Raw genomic sequence first — 17,194 nt, 5'->3', positions numbered from 1 at the left:
TCTTAATGCTTAGGTCACAATTGGAAAAAGGGGCCCTGCCGGGTAGTTCCCGGGCCGTTTTTGTCACTTCCTGGCGTGACCCCTACGTGGCCCCGTGGGGCACCCTGCGGCTACCGGGCTATTTTTGGGCCCGGCGGGGACCCGACACAAATTTAACTCTGACTTAAATTCAACCCGGGCCCCGCGGACAAAACGTCGCCGTGACCTCAACGTGAGAACACCGCGAGGTACCCCTACGGGTGCCGGCAGTCCACCGGGACAAGTAATTATTTGTCTTTTTGCTTGTTTGTTTGTTTATTAATTTGCACAATAATAAAATTTATAATACGTAATACGATAAACAATAGATAAAAACAGGTTTGGGAGGAGGAAAAATCGTATATAGCCTATACCAAGCACATTATATAGTCCTTGCTTATTCTAGGCCCTCCTGGTCTATACTTGATTATGAATTATAAATAATCTAGCAAAACTATACATAGAATACGATAACTATAGATAATGATAAGCAAATAATTAGATTAGTATAGATTAAAGTTAGATAATAACTGAACATTTGACTACTACATGTTCCTTTCCTTTCCTTACTACAACAGTGGGCTATAATTAAGGGTTAATGACCCGCCCCAAGGTGTATATGGTGTCATAACGCCTGGCCATGTGCTATAACCACCGAATAAAACACCGAGTGAGCGAAGCGAACGAGGTGGTTTTATGAGGTGGTTATAGCACATGACCAGGCGTTATGACACCATATACACCGAGGAAGAGGCGGGTCATTAACGTTATTATCATATAGCTTATCCAAACTGACGCATATAAGAGTAGACAATTTCTGTTTGACGCATAGATCCCTTATACTATTAAGAATGCATTTAAGAATTCACATTTGTCCTTTTTTAACAGAAGATGATGAAGAATATGTACAACTGTTGCCTGATTTATTTATTTCAACCATACACAGGATAGGAGGGTCGGTTTCAGGTCAGTCAGAAAATGTTATCATTGAAGAATCTCCCTGCAACATGACCTAAGGTAACCTGAATAGAACACAGGTTCTTTGGCCAGCAGGAAATGGAACGCGCGGAATCTTAGATAGAACGTGTTTTCTTTGGCCAACAGCAAATGGAACACGCGGAACATTTTTGGGAATTTTAAATTGTTTTCCCTTTTTCATGTATTCTAAGGAGATTTTTAGGAATTCTAAGACAATAAAGATTTTTTAAACAAGGTTAAGAAAAAGATTCATCAAATAGATACCCCCTCTACAAAATGCAACGGTTATAAAGATTCTTTAAACAAGGTTAAGAAAAAGATTCATAAAAAAGATACCCCCTCTACAAAATGGAACGGTTGTGTTCTGACATGACGTCAATAAGTGGTGTGTTATGGCGTGATAACAGACCACTTATTGTGGGCAATGGAGGCTTCTGATTGGTCGACGCCATCTACCTATGTGATAATGGGTTTTAATGGCACTTTCAAACGCCAGAAAAATGTGATTGTTTGCATATTTATTGATATCGTGGATATCTAGTTTTTTGTCTCAGCAAAAGTCAGAAGCAGTTGCTATCCTTGTGAATTTCTTTTGGAGAGTTGTAAGAGGATGTAGAATTGCATGGTAGGCGCATCCCCAAACAATGTTACAGTAAGTTAAATATCGGTATATAAGACTGTTGCATATAATATAGTTGTGAGAATCTTTTGAGGGATGATGTATTCGATTTTCACAATAACTTCAATTCTTTCAGCAAATTGATTTTTACTTATAGCAGAGATTGGGCGCTTGAGTTTAATTTTTCATCTATTATTACCCCCAAAACGTTGGTCTGTTTCTTTTGTCTATTAGGAACATTTTGGCCTTAATGATATCATAACTTTGATTTTTACTTCATAAAATAAGGCAATCTGTCTTTGTAGACTTTGTTTGGAACTCATTTGCTTCAAACCATGTACTTTCCACGTATCTTAATTAGCCAGTTGTATCTGAGAATCAAAGTTTTGTGGGAAAGGGATATGTTGGTGCCATCGCCAAAGAGTATAGAATTAACTTTTGTTTTGAAACAAATTAAGTGCACAGAGCAAGTGTGTGTACTTCTTAAGACCGGGTCAAGTGTGTGACGTTACAGATCAGATGAGTAGAACTAAGGCGTAAACTTCGTATATCGTGTTTTTTATTTAGCTCCAGTGCAGTTTTATATACCCCCGAGAGTGCCCACGAGGAGCCTGCCTGATGCCCGACCGTCGTTCGTGGGGCATTCGGCAGGGACCCTACAACTGCCCCACCTGGATGTGATAAGCACGCGGTACCCTGTCGGACCCCACAGGGGTCACTACAAGACACCGTCAGAGCAACTGACGGGTACCTGCCGGAGACCGACAATGAACATTTTACAAAAATGCCACCGAGTGCCCGCCGGAGCACCCCGGGACCCCTGCAGGGCAGCGTGAAGGAAACTTTTAATTGTGACCACGACAGCCGGTGCCCCCCAAACATCAGAGCCCGGCCGGGGCTACATCCCCGACGGGCACCGGCGCAATTGTGACCTAAGCATTACCCTATCTAGACCGGGGGGGGGGGGCTAAAAGTGCCCGCGCCAACTTTGACATCGTATAACTGCCAAACGACGTATGGTAGGACAACCAAACTTGGTGACTTTTCCTAAAATTTAGCTGGCAACAATATTATGATAAAAGTATAACCTTATCATTTTTCGTGTTGCCATGGCAACGGGTTTCTGAAGAGGCATTTTATGCAAATTTCACTAATTTCGATTTAAACATAGTTGTTTCCTATGTTCTATTGCTCAATCACACTAGTTTCCTACATCTATAACATCATATGTGATTTAATGTAACTGTCATGATTTAATATTCATAAATTATGCTAATTTGATGACGTCATCGCTCAAAATCCAAGATGGCTGACAAGATCATCATTTTTGGTATAAACAGGCTTTTTTGCCTTTAAATTCGTCACAACCTGGAATTTTCTTAGCCATAAACATTTAGATTAATGTTTTTAATCTATTTTGATTGTTATTTCGGGTCATACATGGAAAAAATGTATTTAAAAAAAAATCAAAATGGCCGATCCAAGATGGCGGATCCCAGGGGGTCGCTAACAACACATGACGTCATTCTTCGACGTCAATTTGACGTCAACTTAGTCACCACTGACGTCAAATGTCTTGGCATACCTTTAAATCAACAATACGCACTATTTTGTCTAATACTTTTAGATATTATGGGAATTCCCTATTTAGCCAATAAAATCACATCGATGACGTCATAATAACGTCAGATTGCGTCATAACGTCACCAAAATTACAGGAATCATAAAACTTCACGTGAACATCACTCCCTGCAAATTTGGTGATGATAGAACATACCGTTCGGAAGTTATGAAGGGGGGGGGGGTCCAAAGAGCCCCCCCCGGTCCAAGAAGTCTAAAAAAAGCCCGGTCTAGATAGGGTTAACTTCTGGAATTTTGTACATTTCTATCCCTCATAACATTTTGTTCGGATGGTGCAATGATGTGTTGTTGTAAATAACTTGTAAAATGTGGGTACTATATATTAGCTGATGAATGTTAGATAAGTCTTTGAAAAAAGTGCTATATTTGTGCGCACCTGTATATTAACATTAAGGTATTTGTGGGACCACAGCATTTGAATAATGAGCACCTCTTTCATTATATTGAACACTACCTGGAACCTGTATTAGAGTAGTTTTGTGAAATGAAAGAAATAAATTCTGTATGAAAATCTGTTCGCTGAGTCTGCGTTGATTATTGAAAGAAACTGGAAGAGGCAAAACTAGAAATACATTGTAAGAATGCAAGAACAGGAGCTGTAAATGGATAATAACAAAGCAAGCATTTCTATAGAAAGAAACGCGTTTGAGGGAAACAACAAGTATCTGAAATATCGGACAGAAAACGTCACCTGAATTTTAGACTACTTAAGTAGTATTCTGAGTAGCGTGCGTAGTCCAGTGGTTAGCGATCTTGCTTCTGGAACTAGAAGCCCCGGGTTCGATCCTGGCTGTGTCGCTCACCCGACATGCACGCTACCGGATAGGATCGCAGTCCTTAGGACGGGACGTTAAGCCGTGATCTACTGTTCATCGTGTTTGTCGAAAAGAGCTTGGCCTATAGGGGAATTTCCCCGTACAAATGACCTGTAAATACTAACGTCTGTCCTCTCTGTCACGACCATCTGTTCATTGAGTTAATTTGAGCTAAACTGGTTCGAGATCCCTTTCCTTTGAACGTTTCAATCTGAAACCCAACCGTTAAAACGTGTGCCGAATTGAACAGTGCGGTTCCATCGTCTGCAACAGACCTCATCATTGTCTCTCAACTCCTGTTAATCCTTAGTTTCCGCACCAGTTCAGCATTCAAGTCGAAACGCTGTCGATATCAAGGCATCATCTATATCTCCCTTCAGAATAAGAACAGCCTGTCAAAGAGATAAAATCAGCTTCCTGATACGGAAATCTACCCGCAAAAGAATTACCAAACCCCCCGATATGCTACTTCAATCGTCTCACCAGGAACCGAACAGAAAACTGGTATGATCTGGTATGCCATGAACAGACGTGCTGTCGCTGTATCCCAGAGGGGAGGGAACAACAGGTTGAGCGGCGACATCTGAGCCCCGAACATTTAATCAAACCCTTCTGAGTGTAGAGAGTAGATTCTGCTCATCAGCCGCCGGAAAGAGACATGCTGTGCACGTTAATTGGTTTTCCACGCGCCAACCCTTTTGACCGCATTCATCAAAGACCGCAGCATATGTCTTTGATGTTGAACTACTCAGTCTGTGATTTGCACCTCTTCCGGTAGGTTGAATCAAATGTCAAACCATTAAAAAAACGGCCTTTAGATTGTGTTTCCCTCGCGTGCAATTAGGTTTTATCCTTAGTACTGGATGACGTGTAATTGTGCCGTTTTTTTTTAACGACGGTCGTACGTTTGAGCAATATGTGACCATAATCGCCCATTGTACGGCACTAGGGAGGACCTTATGTGTCTTAGGGGGTGAGGCTAATGGAGGGGTAGTTCGATGGGATGATGGAAAACTTTACTTTTAACATCAGGAATTGGAAACCTACCACAGGAGAATGTCACTGTATGATGTGTTTAGCGAAAGCACGACAAGCGGATATCACTGATAAGTAGTTGCCGTATGGTAAATTACTTTGCAATAAACGTGAAAACACTGAAACCGATGATGATTATGAAGCCAATAGCCTAAATCCCGTGCCCGTCGAAGTCATTGACTTCGTTACAAATAGCGAGGAAACTATAATTACACCGGAAGTTGGAGAGACAGTAACTCACTCATTTACCATAGCTGTTGCCGGGATCGGACGTGCAATGATGTACGACCTTTCACGAGGAAAGGATCAACCCGTACGTCAAACACACGATCAATGAGACATCTTATCTTCACATCAGCTCTACATTGTCAACGTAACATGCTTAGTGATGTGTCCTAAATCACATGGGATATTGGTATATACAATTAGATGGGATAGGAGTGGTTCGCTATGTCTTCCAAATGCAAAATTAGCACGAAGAACTAAGTTCTATGCGGCGTAAGTGAGTGTATGATCATAAAAAGGAAACCAAATACATGTCCAATGACGCCGGCACCAAGCAACAAAACAGCCATGAAAAGGTGCTTATAAGGGATCAACAATTTCCAGGTAACAATCATCATTATCATACGAGATAGTAGATTCTTGCGGTGTCTGCAGCACGGATGGTGCGTACTTGCCGTTATCTGTGAGGAACATGAGTAAGATCTGATAGGAAAGGGGGATATCATTGACGCGTGGTCCAGAAAGACTAAGTTGTACATGTCCTGCAATAGCATTCCCATGTTGAAGTCTCATGGAAAAGATGGAGACATACACTAACTCATGGAACATTATTTCCTGTCAGAAACAGAAACACTTTTTTTCACAAATTGAGTAAAATGACTGTGTTATAATAAACATCAATCTTATACATTTATGAAGATATTCAACTGAAAAGCTACTGAAGATCCTTGGGATTTTTTCTCGTCTCTTGGATGCAGAAAGTAGTTCGAGTTCTTCCAAACTATTTCTTATAACAAACAGAACATCGTTGTAGCTACGTGCATAGCATTTCCCACCGATTGCACGCAGTACAACTTTCCCGTCGTGCGTGTAAACTGGTAGAAGACTAGCAGCAGAGGAGTGGGTCAGACGGAACGAAACGGGAAATGGGTCGAGACAAACCGATGTGACAGGGGTGAAGTGAAAAATGACCGAGCCGCGATGCAATCGCATCAGATGCTCAACATTTTAGAACGACGTATAACTGTCTCATAGGCAAAAGTGCCGGTACCGTCTTTTGTTGTTTGACGTAAAAAACATACTTAACTGAAGGAACCACCCTAAAGATTGACAAATGGATAAATAGATCATCATCATCATCATCTTCACTGCTTTTAAGTCGTTTCACTGAGGCGGGCCGTCATTGTTTTCAACGTTTCCCTGTTAAACAATTTCCAAACGTTCACTGACGAAAAGAAAACTAGACCCCTGTTAACCTCTCAAAACCCACTCATTACAAAAAAAGTGGAGCACTTTGTCTTCCATTGCTTCCAAAAAAGAAGTCAAACCCCAAAAGCGTAGATTATATTCCGTAGTAGTTCTTAGAATAGACTTGTCAACATTGTTAACTCGCACTATCTGTACAGTATACCCTTTCTATGCATTGTTTCATGTTGCAATTAGCCCTCGGGCAAGAGCTTGCAAATAAAACATTAAACTGTTGATAAATGAATACATGTGTTTGAAGCACATGTTTTCAAACAATACATAGCCAAACCGTAGACCCATCTTTCAATGAAGTTGGGGTCAAACAACTTCTTCGATTCTCTTCGAAAAGGTCAAGTGTACCCAGTGAGAAATGATTGAACATACACTAAAAGGTTTACCTTCCTTAGGTACTCTGGGGTCTTTGTCTTGCTATTAAATTTACCACTTGGGTAGCCAGCTATCTTGTTGTTTGGCAGGGTTAGGCCAGAGGTGCCGTTTCACATGGACGATTCCAATATCTCTTCACATTAACTGTCAAAGTGCCACTTTGCGAAAGTGGAAACTACCAAATGTCAAGGCACACACTTTTTCATTTTACGATATTGCAGATTGTTGGTTTGTACTTTATTACAACATGCGTCTGTGTAGATGGTCTTTTATACCACCACAGTGGTGTCAAATGCTAAGCAATTGTTCATCTGACCTTGAAAACGTTTTTCTTCGTATTGTTCTATAGCACTCGTAACAAAGTGCCACCACGGTGGTGTCAAATGCTATACAATTGTTCATCTGACCTTGAAAACGTTTTTCTTCATATTGTTCTATAGTACTCGTAGCAAAATATGTATTGATGCATTATTGTAAATTAGAACCTGACTGGTCATGATAAAAAGCAGCTTTGTCGGCAAGGACTTGATGTCTTCAGAAATTATATATTTCACCTGAATCAAATTCAAACCAAGAACCAAAATTCATTGAATCAAAGAAAATATGAAATTGTAGGAATGATAAGAATACTTTCCCTTGAATCATATTCAAACCAGCAAAATTCATTGAATCAAAGAAAAAAAAGATGAAACTGCTGGAATGGTAAGAATACTTTCCCTTGAATCATATTCAAACCAAGTACCAAAATTCATTGAATCAAAGAAAAAAAAAAAGATGAAACTGCTGGAATGGTATGACTATTTTCCCTTGAATCATATTCAAACCAAACAGCAAAAATTCATTCAAAGAAAAAGCTTGAAACCGCGGGGATGGTGAACCACTTCCAGTAACCTTCTAGTGATAGGAAATGACCATATAGCTTTCCTGTATTTCCTGCAGTGCCCCATGGGCATCATGTTATGAGCTACATATCAAGCGAAATAGGCAGACCTAAATTGCCTTTCTGTTCTTCCCGCTCCCAAAGGCCGAGAAACTTTCATATGTGGAATCAGGAGTTACGCACGAGGAAAAGAGGGGTGAAATTGCCTGTCTTAACTTTCAATTTAATCAATTTTTTGCGGTCCAAACCTCTCGTGAGTGTCAACCTATAAAGCTCTTCGCAACATGTATGGTATTTGCAAAGGCTTCTCAGGGTCATGCTAAGGTCACAATTGGCAAAGGGGCCCCGCCAGCCGGGAAGTTCACGGAATGTTTTTTTGACACTCACTTTCGGGCGTGACCCCTACGTGGCACCGTGGGACACCTTGCGGCTGCCGAGCTTTTTTTAGACCCGGCCGGGACCCCAAATCATTTAACCCGGCCTTAAAATCAACGCGGGGCCCGGTAACAAATAGGTAATCATGCGAGGAACCGGGAGGTAAAAGTCTAGTAAAAGTCAACGTTTTAATAATGTGATGAATATATCCACTGGTATCGAAAATACAAGCGGATACAGCTGAGGTGTGGTCGATACCTATTTGCAATGGTGGCATCACATGTCCCTCTTCTTTGATCTAGCCATCGAAACACTTCGTAAATGAACTACTGTAACTTTTGAGATTATTAGACTTTTTTTGGCGACGATGTAGTTGCGGTGGCGACAATAAACTCATGCAATGTCTTTATACATATAAATTAACAATTAGAACTGATTCTTTGAACACAATCGTCTGTTCATCACACAATACCCATTGCAGACACCGACTGCCCGAGCTAATATAGTTGTTATCTATATGTGGATCTTTCGTGAACTCCTTGCCTCTCACTTAGGTCGAGCCTACTATTGCCATTTGCAGAATGGAGCTAATTGATTAATGCCTTATTCAAGGTAGCCTGATTTTTCTTTATTCCCCTAGGGAAAACTAATCAGTCCCAAACGTGCCGACTACACCGTGCACATAACAGTGTCAGCCACTAATTACCATACACCATTCCATTATATCCAAAGGCCACATCAAATTACCGACCTGCCTCAACTCACCGGTGTCTGACTCCCGCAGTCTACACGTCTATTAGATCTATTTCATCCGAGACAAAAATATGATATATCTTGATGAAGAAAGGTCCCTGAAGGGAAAATGAAAGGCTCAGAGTTTCTTTTTCAGCTGGTTTGATTAGGAGATGAGTTGGAAAGATGTTGCTGGCAGTCTCTGTGTCCGTGATCGGATGATGCGAATATGGAGAAGTTGATGAGCAATTATGTGTGTTGAAATTGGGCTATGCTGAGGGTGATATGTGTTGTCAGAAGCATGTTTGCTTGTATTGAAGTTCATAGTACTGTGCGAAAACGTATTTCTGGGTGATTACCTCTATTTGGAGTAGAAAAAAGCCCGTCCGCGTAGTAATTTGTGTGTGGGTGTTCATTCATTCCACCATGCTGAAGTTAATCATTAGATTGACAGATCCCTTTGAGGAAGTCCATTGTTGTGGGTGAAAACTCATTCCCCTTCACGTCTTTACAGTCGTGGCCACAATTGTACATACTTTAATATCCACTCGCACACACATTATGTCTTATTTCATTACACGGAAAATCAATGAACATAAAAAAAAACTGATTTGAAGAAGTCTGCGTGTCTCAAAATCATTTTTCGAAAAGAAATTGGTTTCACAGTAAGATCGCACCACATACTAGTATTATGTGCAGTCTTATGAGTTATGCCCTCTTTCCACTAGACGGCTATCATATACATCTACCAATATTGGATTTGTGTGATCCTTAGTTTCATAATTGAAATATGAGCAAGATGGGATAATATAATTTAAAAGACAACAAAACACAGAAAATGTGATAAACTAGTTCTTTATCTATAAAATTCGTTGAGGAATCTATCAAAAGTTGGGTCGTAGTGCGGTCCCTGCCTCTAGTGGACAGGGCTTGGGAATGTTAGCAAAGCCTCGAAAAAAAATTAATTAATAGCGAGGGACATTTTAACTAACTCCTTCAGATCAGCCCTTGAGTCCTGCCAACATAGCAGTCTCTACCAGACTAACTACGCCGGCTATAGGGAGAATATTTGCCAGGGTTTCATTTGCAGAATGTGATCTTCACCGTGGACTGACTCTACTGGCTAATAATTTCCTTTTTCTGCCAAATTCAATGATCCATGCGCCCGTAGGAGGGCCTGGTGAAGGCTACCAAAATTGTACAGTTCTTAATCAAAGCATCTTCAAGTAAGCATCATCATCATCATTGTTATCAGTTCAGTATCTAGTCAGCTAGCTTAAGAGACTAATATACCCACGTAAATCACAAAGACACACCAAGGCAATACAGCTTGTCGTAACCACGATGCATTTAAAACCTTTGGGTTGGAAATGATCACATACCAATTCAGCTAGAATTACGGGCTTTGATTGGGGTGAGAAAGGTAATTATCTAGATCCGGCTCTTAATTCCCCTCAGGTAATCGTAGTGAATACCCCAGGGTCTTCTGAGTCGGTATCATGGCGGATATTTCCGTTCCAGTATTGTTAAAATGGTGATTTACAATTGGGTTTGTCATTTTTTAAGTGATGGATTATATAACTTACCAGATCCCTTGACTGTCTTCAGTTCAGCAGCAACTCATGACGTCATCCGACCAAGTTGTATTTGCAAAATATGATTTTTAAAAAATCCAATCCTGTGTGAAAATCAATTTTGAAATGTTATTGTTAAATAAACTACACAAAGATTCCATTTGTAAATCCCGCGACGAAACACAATGTTTGAGAGAAAAAATAACAAGAGCTGCCTTTGTCGTTTCGTTTAGTAAGGACAGAAAAAGTTTGGAAATATCAAATAGTACAACTAGTTTTTATGGAGTTTATGGAGCATGTTTTCAAACGCATATAAAGTTAACTGCTGTATAAGAGTACGCACATGTATACAGCAGCTACTGGTCCATATTAAACATCTACTCATAAAAAACACTTCATTGCAAAGTGCCCGTATTTTTTGTCTCCTTTTTGGGACTCATGTTTATTTACTATATTTACTCCTGGTGATTTCCTTTAGTTTCCTTCTACCACAACAATCCATCTGCGACACACGCAAGTGAGCCTGTGATATACGGTACACATTCGTTTTATTGCCTTTATATGACGTACGTCGACATGAATGGGCCAACATCCCGCGACACCGATCTCATCAACAGCGGTGTGTTTTATGGCATCACTACTGATCTCTTTTATTGCTGGGATGAAGCTGGTTGTGTATTCAATTTACGACTCTTTCCCTTGGAGCAGAAATGATTTGCTTGAAACCACTCCTTTCCTTTACACAACACTTTTTTATCGCAGTTGTTGAATCAAATGCTACCAGGTTTAGTCACACAGGAATAAAAAGTTCGTAAACAAATATTTAGAGACGCAAGCAATATATCCAAGTAGATGTAAGGATGGGGCTCATTAACTACCCCTCCCATACCAACCTCTCGCTTCATCTGAACGTCCGACACAATATTACCACCTACCAGGACAGAGATATTCAATATGATATTATCATACCCTGTTCATATATCCACCCATGTCGGTAAATTTGTATATAACTCTGTTCAAGAACGAGACAATATCATACATTCCTGACACAGCATACTGTTTACGTTACCAACATACTGTATTCTAGAGCGTTAGCATGTACATTATTCTATATACCATTTTTACTGTTAGTCATAGATAGATTAGATTAGTTATTATATTTGTCAATAATTAGCGATAGTTAAACTCTCATGTGCGTAAGTTGCCATACATTGTACCAGCTCCAATTGTCGCACGATAAAGTTCTTCTTCTTCTTCTTCTGAACAACTATCCAGAATTAACATTCGGCATTATGGTGATGTGGCGATGGAAACATATAATAAAGTTGTTTTGCCGCCTGGGTGTTTCATGTGGCCGGATACCACGAATCCTGGTACCGGTAAAGCCCCCCTCTCACTGGACCCGCGGCACGCTGGCGGCGTCGCTGCGGCCGATCGAATTGACAAAGCACTCAACGAATTTCCTGGACAAAAAATGAATCTTTCTAAGCTTTGTGTTTTATGTTGTCTTCTTGGTCATACTTGTACGTTTTGAATGATATTCCCATTATAAAGTCAAGGGTAACACAAACCAGTTTAGGACGCAGCGACGCCGCCAGCGTGCCGCGGGTCCAGTGAGGGGGGGTGGGGCTTTACAACACATCTGGTATTCACCATACTCATCCCTGCTATCCACAAATAGAGAATCCGTCGCCGGTGGGGAGGTTTGACACGTAAGGCGTTTGAAGCACTTACGGTAATGGCAGCTTTGAAGCAGTTAAACTGTGGGCACCCCGTGACGGAACTTAACTCTTAAACGCTGAAATCTGACAGGGAACCAGACACCTTGTCTGACGTCTTTAGTCCCAATCCTCTGGACGTCTTGAATCCAGGCAAAGGGGCAATGTCCCCTTACTCTACTCAGTACCCTAAGATCTCGTTCCAATTATACGGTGCTTGAAACATGTATTATATTTTAAAACAACAAACATTTGAATTTGCATTACTATCCAAGTAGAGAATGTTGTTTTACGTCGTTTTTGGACAGACAAGGACGACGTGGCACTGCACTCAAGTTTTTCATAACTTTTTTCAACAGTGCCACGTACAGATTTAGAAGAACAATATACCCATTTCTGCACCTGAAGTGCCTTTCCAAAGGGCACAACATCGGTGGCGTCCGGGGATTCGATCCAGGGACCGCCAGGTTCTGGGCCGAACACCCTGCCGTTACGCCACACGACCCCACAAGTAGAGATTCGGGTCCGACTTGATGACGTGAAGAAAACAGGACAAAATAGAAACCCAACGAAAAGGCCTATAATCACGTCGGAAACCAGTCGGAACCTCTGCATGAAGAGTATGATTGCATACGAGCACTGATTATAAAATGGAGTATTAGATAAAGCGTAGCAATCTACGTTCCATCCCAATTTACTCCTTTCGTGTCCACAAACATGCTGTTGGGCCTACATCGAAATCCCAAGAAAACGGTAAAAAGAAATCACTACCGTATGTGCTTCAAGAGCACATTTGGGCAGGAGTGGCTCATTATCGGGAATCATGTTAGCCGCTTCGCACTTGCTCAACAGGTATTGGTCAGCAATCAGGCCTAGATAGAGGAGGATTTAGGGGAAACGTCTTGAGTGATTGCACCATTCGTCATGGTCTATCGAAAGGTGCTGCAGTCGCATCGGCTCAGCGGGATCGCTTTTATTACTTCTGCAAGTATTGCTCATGTTTCATTGCCCCCCTCCGTCTCCTTTAGGCATTAGACATGTGCAATGGCCTAGTGGGTAGAGTGTTCGCCTAGCATACGGTAGGTCGTGAGTTCGAACCCCGGCCGGGTCATACCAAAGACTCTAAAAATTGTAAATACTGCTTTCTCTGCTTAGCACTCAGCATTTGGGAAAGAGAATGGTAGTCAAACACACACCGCTACCAGTGGAGTAGCATGCCCGTAGCCAGGATTTTGAATGGGGGGGGGGGGGGTTCTTTCTAATGTTTGAGGGACCATCGAGCGCCGTAAGCGCGAGACGAGTGCCGCAGGCGCGAGCTGTCTAGGGGGGTCCGGGGGTATGCCCCCCCGGAAAATTTGAACCTTCTGATATGGCATTTCCCATGTTTTTGAGAGGATTTCAAAGAAAAGAATCAGAGACAAAGTTAGCAGTTTTTCTAGGATTCCAGCCCCGCTGGTGATACAAATAAGTCCGCCTTGAAAAAAAAAACTTGGACGTTAAAAAGTGGACCCTGGAGCGTTTCAAATTCTAAGAATTGAACCTTCTGAAAGGGCATTTCCTGTGTTTTTGAGAGAATTTGAGAGGAAAAATCAGAGACAAAGTCAAAGTGAGCAGTTTTTTTCTAGGATTCTAACCTCTGTGGCCTTGCTATTGATGCAAATACAAATAAGTCCGCCTTGAAAAAAAAATCTTGAACATTGAAAAGTGGACCTTCAAGCCTGTGAAAGTGGACCTTCAAGCCTGTGGGGGAGTTCGTCCGAACCCCCCGAACCCCCCCTGGCTACGGGCATGAGCAGCCCCCTGCTGTAGTGACTTGCACAAAGTTGTGTGGCCCAGGGCTGCCGAAACGGAGATGGGCGCCGCCTTATGCACCGTCTGGTGCGGGGAGGACTTGAACTGAATTACGCAACCCTTTATCTCAGTATTGGAATATGATGCACGATGCGAAATAATGATTTAAAAGACAACAAAACACACACAAAACACCAAAAAGATTCGCTTTTTGACCATGAGATTTGTTGAGTGATCTTCCGAATATTTGGTCGATCCCAACTAGGCCACAGCCTGTTGTAAAAAAAGGGGGTGGGGGGCTAGCATGCATTTACGCCTACTGGATACCATGTTGTGAGTGATAGCACCTCGCCTTTTGTACGACTTTGTCCAGAAGACGGTATTAGATCTAAACCGTTGGTCTCTAACGTGTGATTTAATAACAGCTACTCTGAAAGCGAAATACAGAATCCCATCACCTCTGGTGCCAAGGATAATGCCAGTGATATGTCTTCTCGATAATGGTAACTACATGTAGTATTCTCTTTGCGTTTAGGAGTGCACCCAACCGCAACTTATAATAGATTCAATTAATCAGGTGCAGCAAGGGCCAAAGAAGCATTAACGTATTGTGGAATTCGGCATTGGCGCCTCTCGTCCAAAATACTTACTGACAGACTGCCAAACGAAAGACAGTAAAAGTTCAAAAGTAACTTTTACCAGACAATCCCTCGCTATCAGACGCCAGATATATTTGTCTTCCTGTAGGAAGCTAAACGTGAACATTGTACTAACAGTTCCTTTGTAAGAGTCTAGAATCTTTTCATGTCCAAAGCGTTTCCCTTCTATCCAGGATGAGTGTCTGTTTTAAGGTGGAGACGTTGTTTCAGCTGACTTCACCAACGAACTCACGTTTCCCAAGGCTCTGTTAGAAAAAGCCATTAGGAGACCGGATACTACATTTACCGTGTGAAAGGTTTGGATGAAAGCTTTACGTTCGTTCGCTGTAAAGCAATCGTAATTGTGAGAAGCTTGGAATGTGTTTTTCAGCAGACTTCATTTTCCCGAGGCGCTGCTCAAAAGACACAGTACATCATGCTAAAAGACAGACCAAGGAGCTTTTCCGACACCCGGCGGATTCACAGCGTAAAAGCTTGGGATAGAAACTTAAGGCACTTTAACTCTCCGGTGAACAGATCACATTTGCGGGGAGCTTTCGAGGTGGAAACAACGTTATCAGCTGCCTTCTTTGCTTCTATTACTTTAGCCACAAGGCAAAAAGACATTAGACGTCAAACATTATTAGGACACGCGAACGTGACATTCACAACGGAAAATTCTTCGATACCGACGACTTCCTACCAAAATAGCTGTGATGGCGGGGAAAGCTTTGAAGTAGGAAGGCGATGTTTTCAACTAATTTCATTTTGAAAGTTCAGCTCCCCAAGGCAACGGGTAAAAACACATTAGCGAAGCTATTTGGAGACCAGTTTCTAACTTCAAACTTTTGTCAAATTTCCAGATAGCGCTAGTGTGTGTTGTGCCTCAAGTTGGGCGTCTACTGGAAAACTGTGGATGGCTCTGGACCAAAGAATGACCTGGCACAATTCACATGCCAAAAAAACTGTTCTTGGGATTCCTAACAATTCAACATTCGCTATCTATAAAACCTTTCAGTTTGCATATTTACTGAAAAATTGTGACTTTGGCTTGTACTTCTTTTGTGTATATCTTTGGGAGTATGGTAGTTAAACACACACCACTACCAGTAGACTAGCCCCCTGCTGTAGTGACTTGCACAAAGTTGTGTGGCCCAGGGCTGCCAAAACGGAGATGGGCGCCGCCGTATGCACCGTCTGGTGCGGGGAGGACTTTATCATAACTTTAACTTCTTCTGTGTGAAACTTAGTTCTTCTGTAGATTGTAAAAGTGAAGACTCAACATAAGATTGCAGGGGCTGCTCGCTTGTTGACCCCGAAGACACGTATTGATGTTGGAGGCTGACCTAAGTTCAAGAACACGGCCATCTCATTTCCTCGGCATATCCACAGATGATGATGGCCCCTGCTTGACAGCGGGGAGTAGCAACACCGGGACCTTACGAGATCTTACGACACACACGCAAAAAGAAACAGGCTGTGAATACATGTACTAGCACTTGGAAACACCGTTAACGTTAGTCTCGAATATCGAAACAATTCCAAACTGTCTGTTCTCTCCACTTTGAACAAACACTGTAAGCAAGGAAATTACCTTTCAAACATAAAGTGTTCATGTTTGAAATGTAATTTTCTTCAAGTTCATCGTCCTGTATACCACGCAAAGATTTCTGTCAATGGATTCAAACAGCAAAGAACATCTCCATATATATGATGTTCGTCCGTCAATATGACGAGGACTGCATTTTTCATCCATCCTAGTCGCATGTGTCCTCATATGGCTGTAGAGTCCTATTTTGGCACGGAAGTGCCGGTCGGTTACAGGCCCGGGTTACACACGCGTTTTCAAGTACGCTTGGGGCACGCTTTAAGCACACTTTAAGCACACTCCGAGTCACTTAAGAAAGTCATTGTATAGGCTCTTCTTGCCTTCGTGTGCCTTCTTCTTCGTGTGCCTTATATACATGTATATGTAATATGTGAAAACTCCTGCGTACACATAAGACAATATAGAAAAGAATGCATACACGTTAGAAATTCCACCAATAATTGTAAAAGCACATCATCACCCCACACTACATAGTCTATTAGATTATAGGGGTAGATTAGCCTCATAGAATGTTTGTTGGTATGTCGCAGAAGACGTTGTACTTTTCACTTGTTGTGTCGACTTTGTTGGAATTGTTTTTAAGCTTTATGTGTTTTGTTGTCTTTTTGGTCATACTTGTACGTTTTGAATGATATTCCCATTATAAAGTCAAGGGTAACACAAATCCAGTTTAGGACGCAGCGACGCCGCCAGCGTGCCGCGGGTCCAGTGAGAGGGAGGCTTTACATATCCGCTACGTCATGGTCGGTGGTAGAGCATACTGTGAATTGCACAAGTCACAACAGACGCCTTGTGTCTACAAGCAATAAAGCCGTGATTTGTGAACTTGTATTTCATTCTGAACATCGTGTACATGGTGATAAGCGCTAGGAAATGCGTCACAGTCAAGTTTCTTGCCTCGGCAAACATGT

Source organism: Branchiostoma lanceolatum, chromosome 1 (assembly GCF_035083965.1).
Source record: "Branchiostoma lanceolatum isolate klBraLanc5 chromosome 1, klBraLanc5.hap2, whole genome shotgun sequence".
NCBI lineage: Eukaryota > Metazoa > Chordata > Leptocardii > Amphioxiformes > Branchiostomatidae > Branchiostoma > Branchiostoma lanceolatum.
This window is presented reverse-complemented; position numbering follows the sequence as displayed.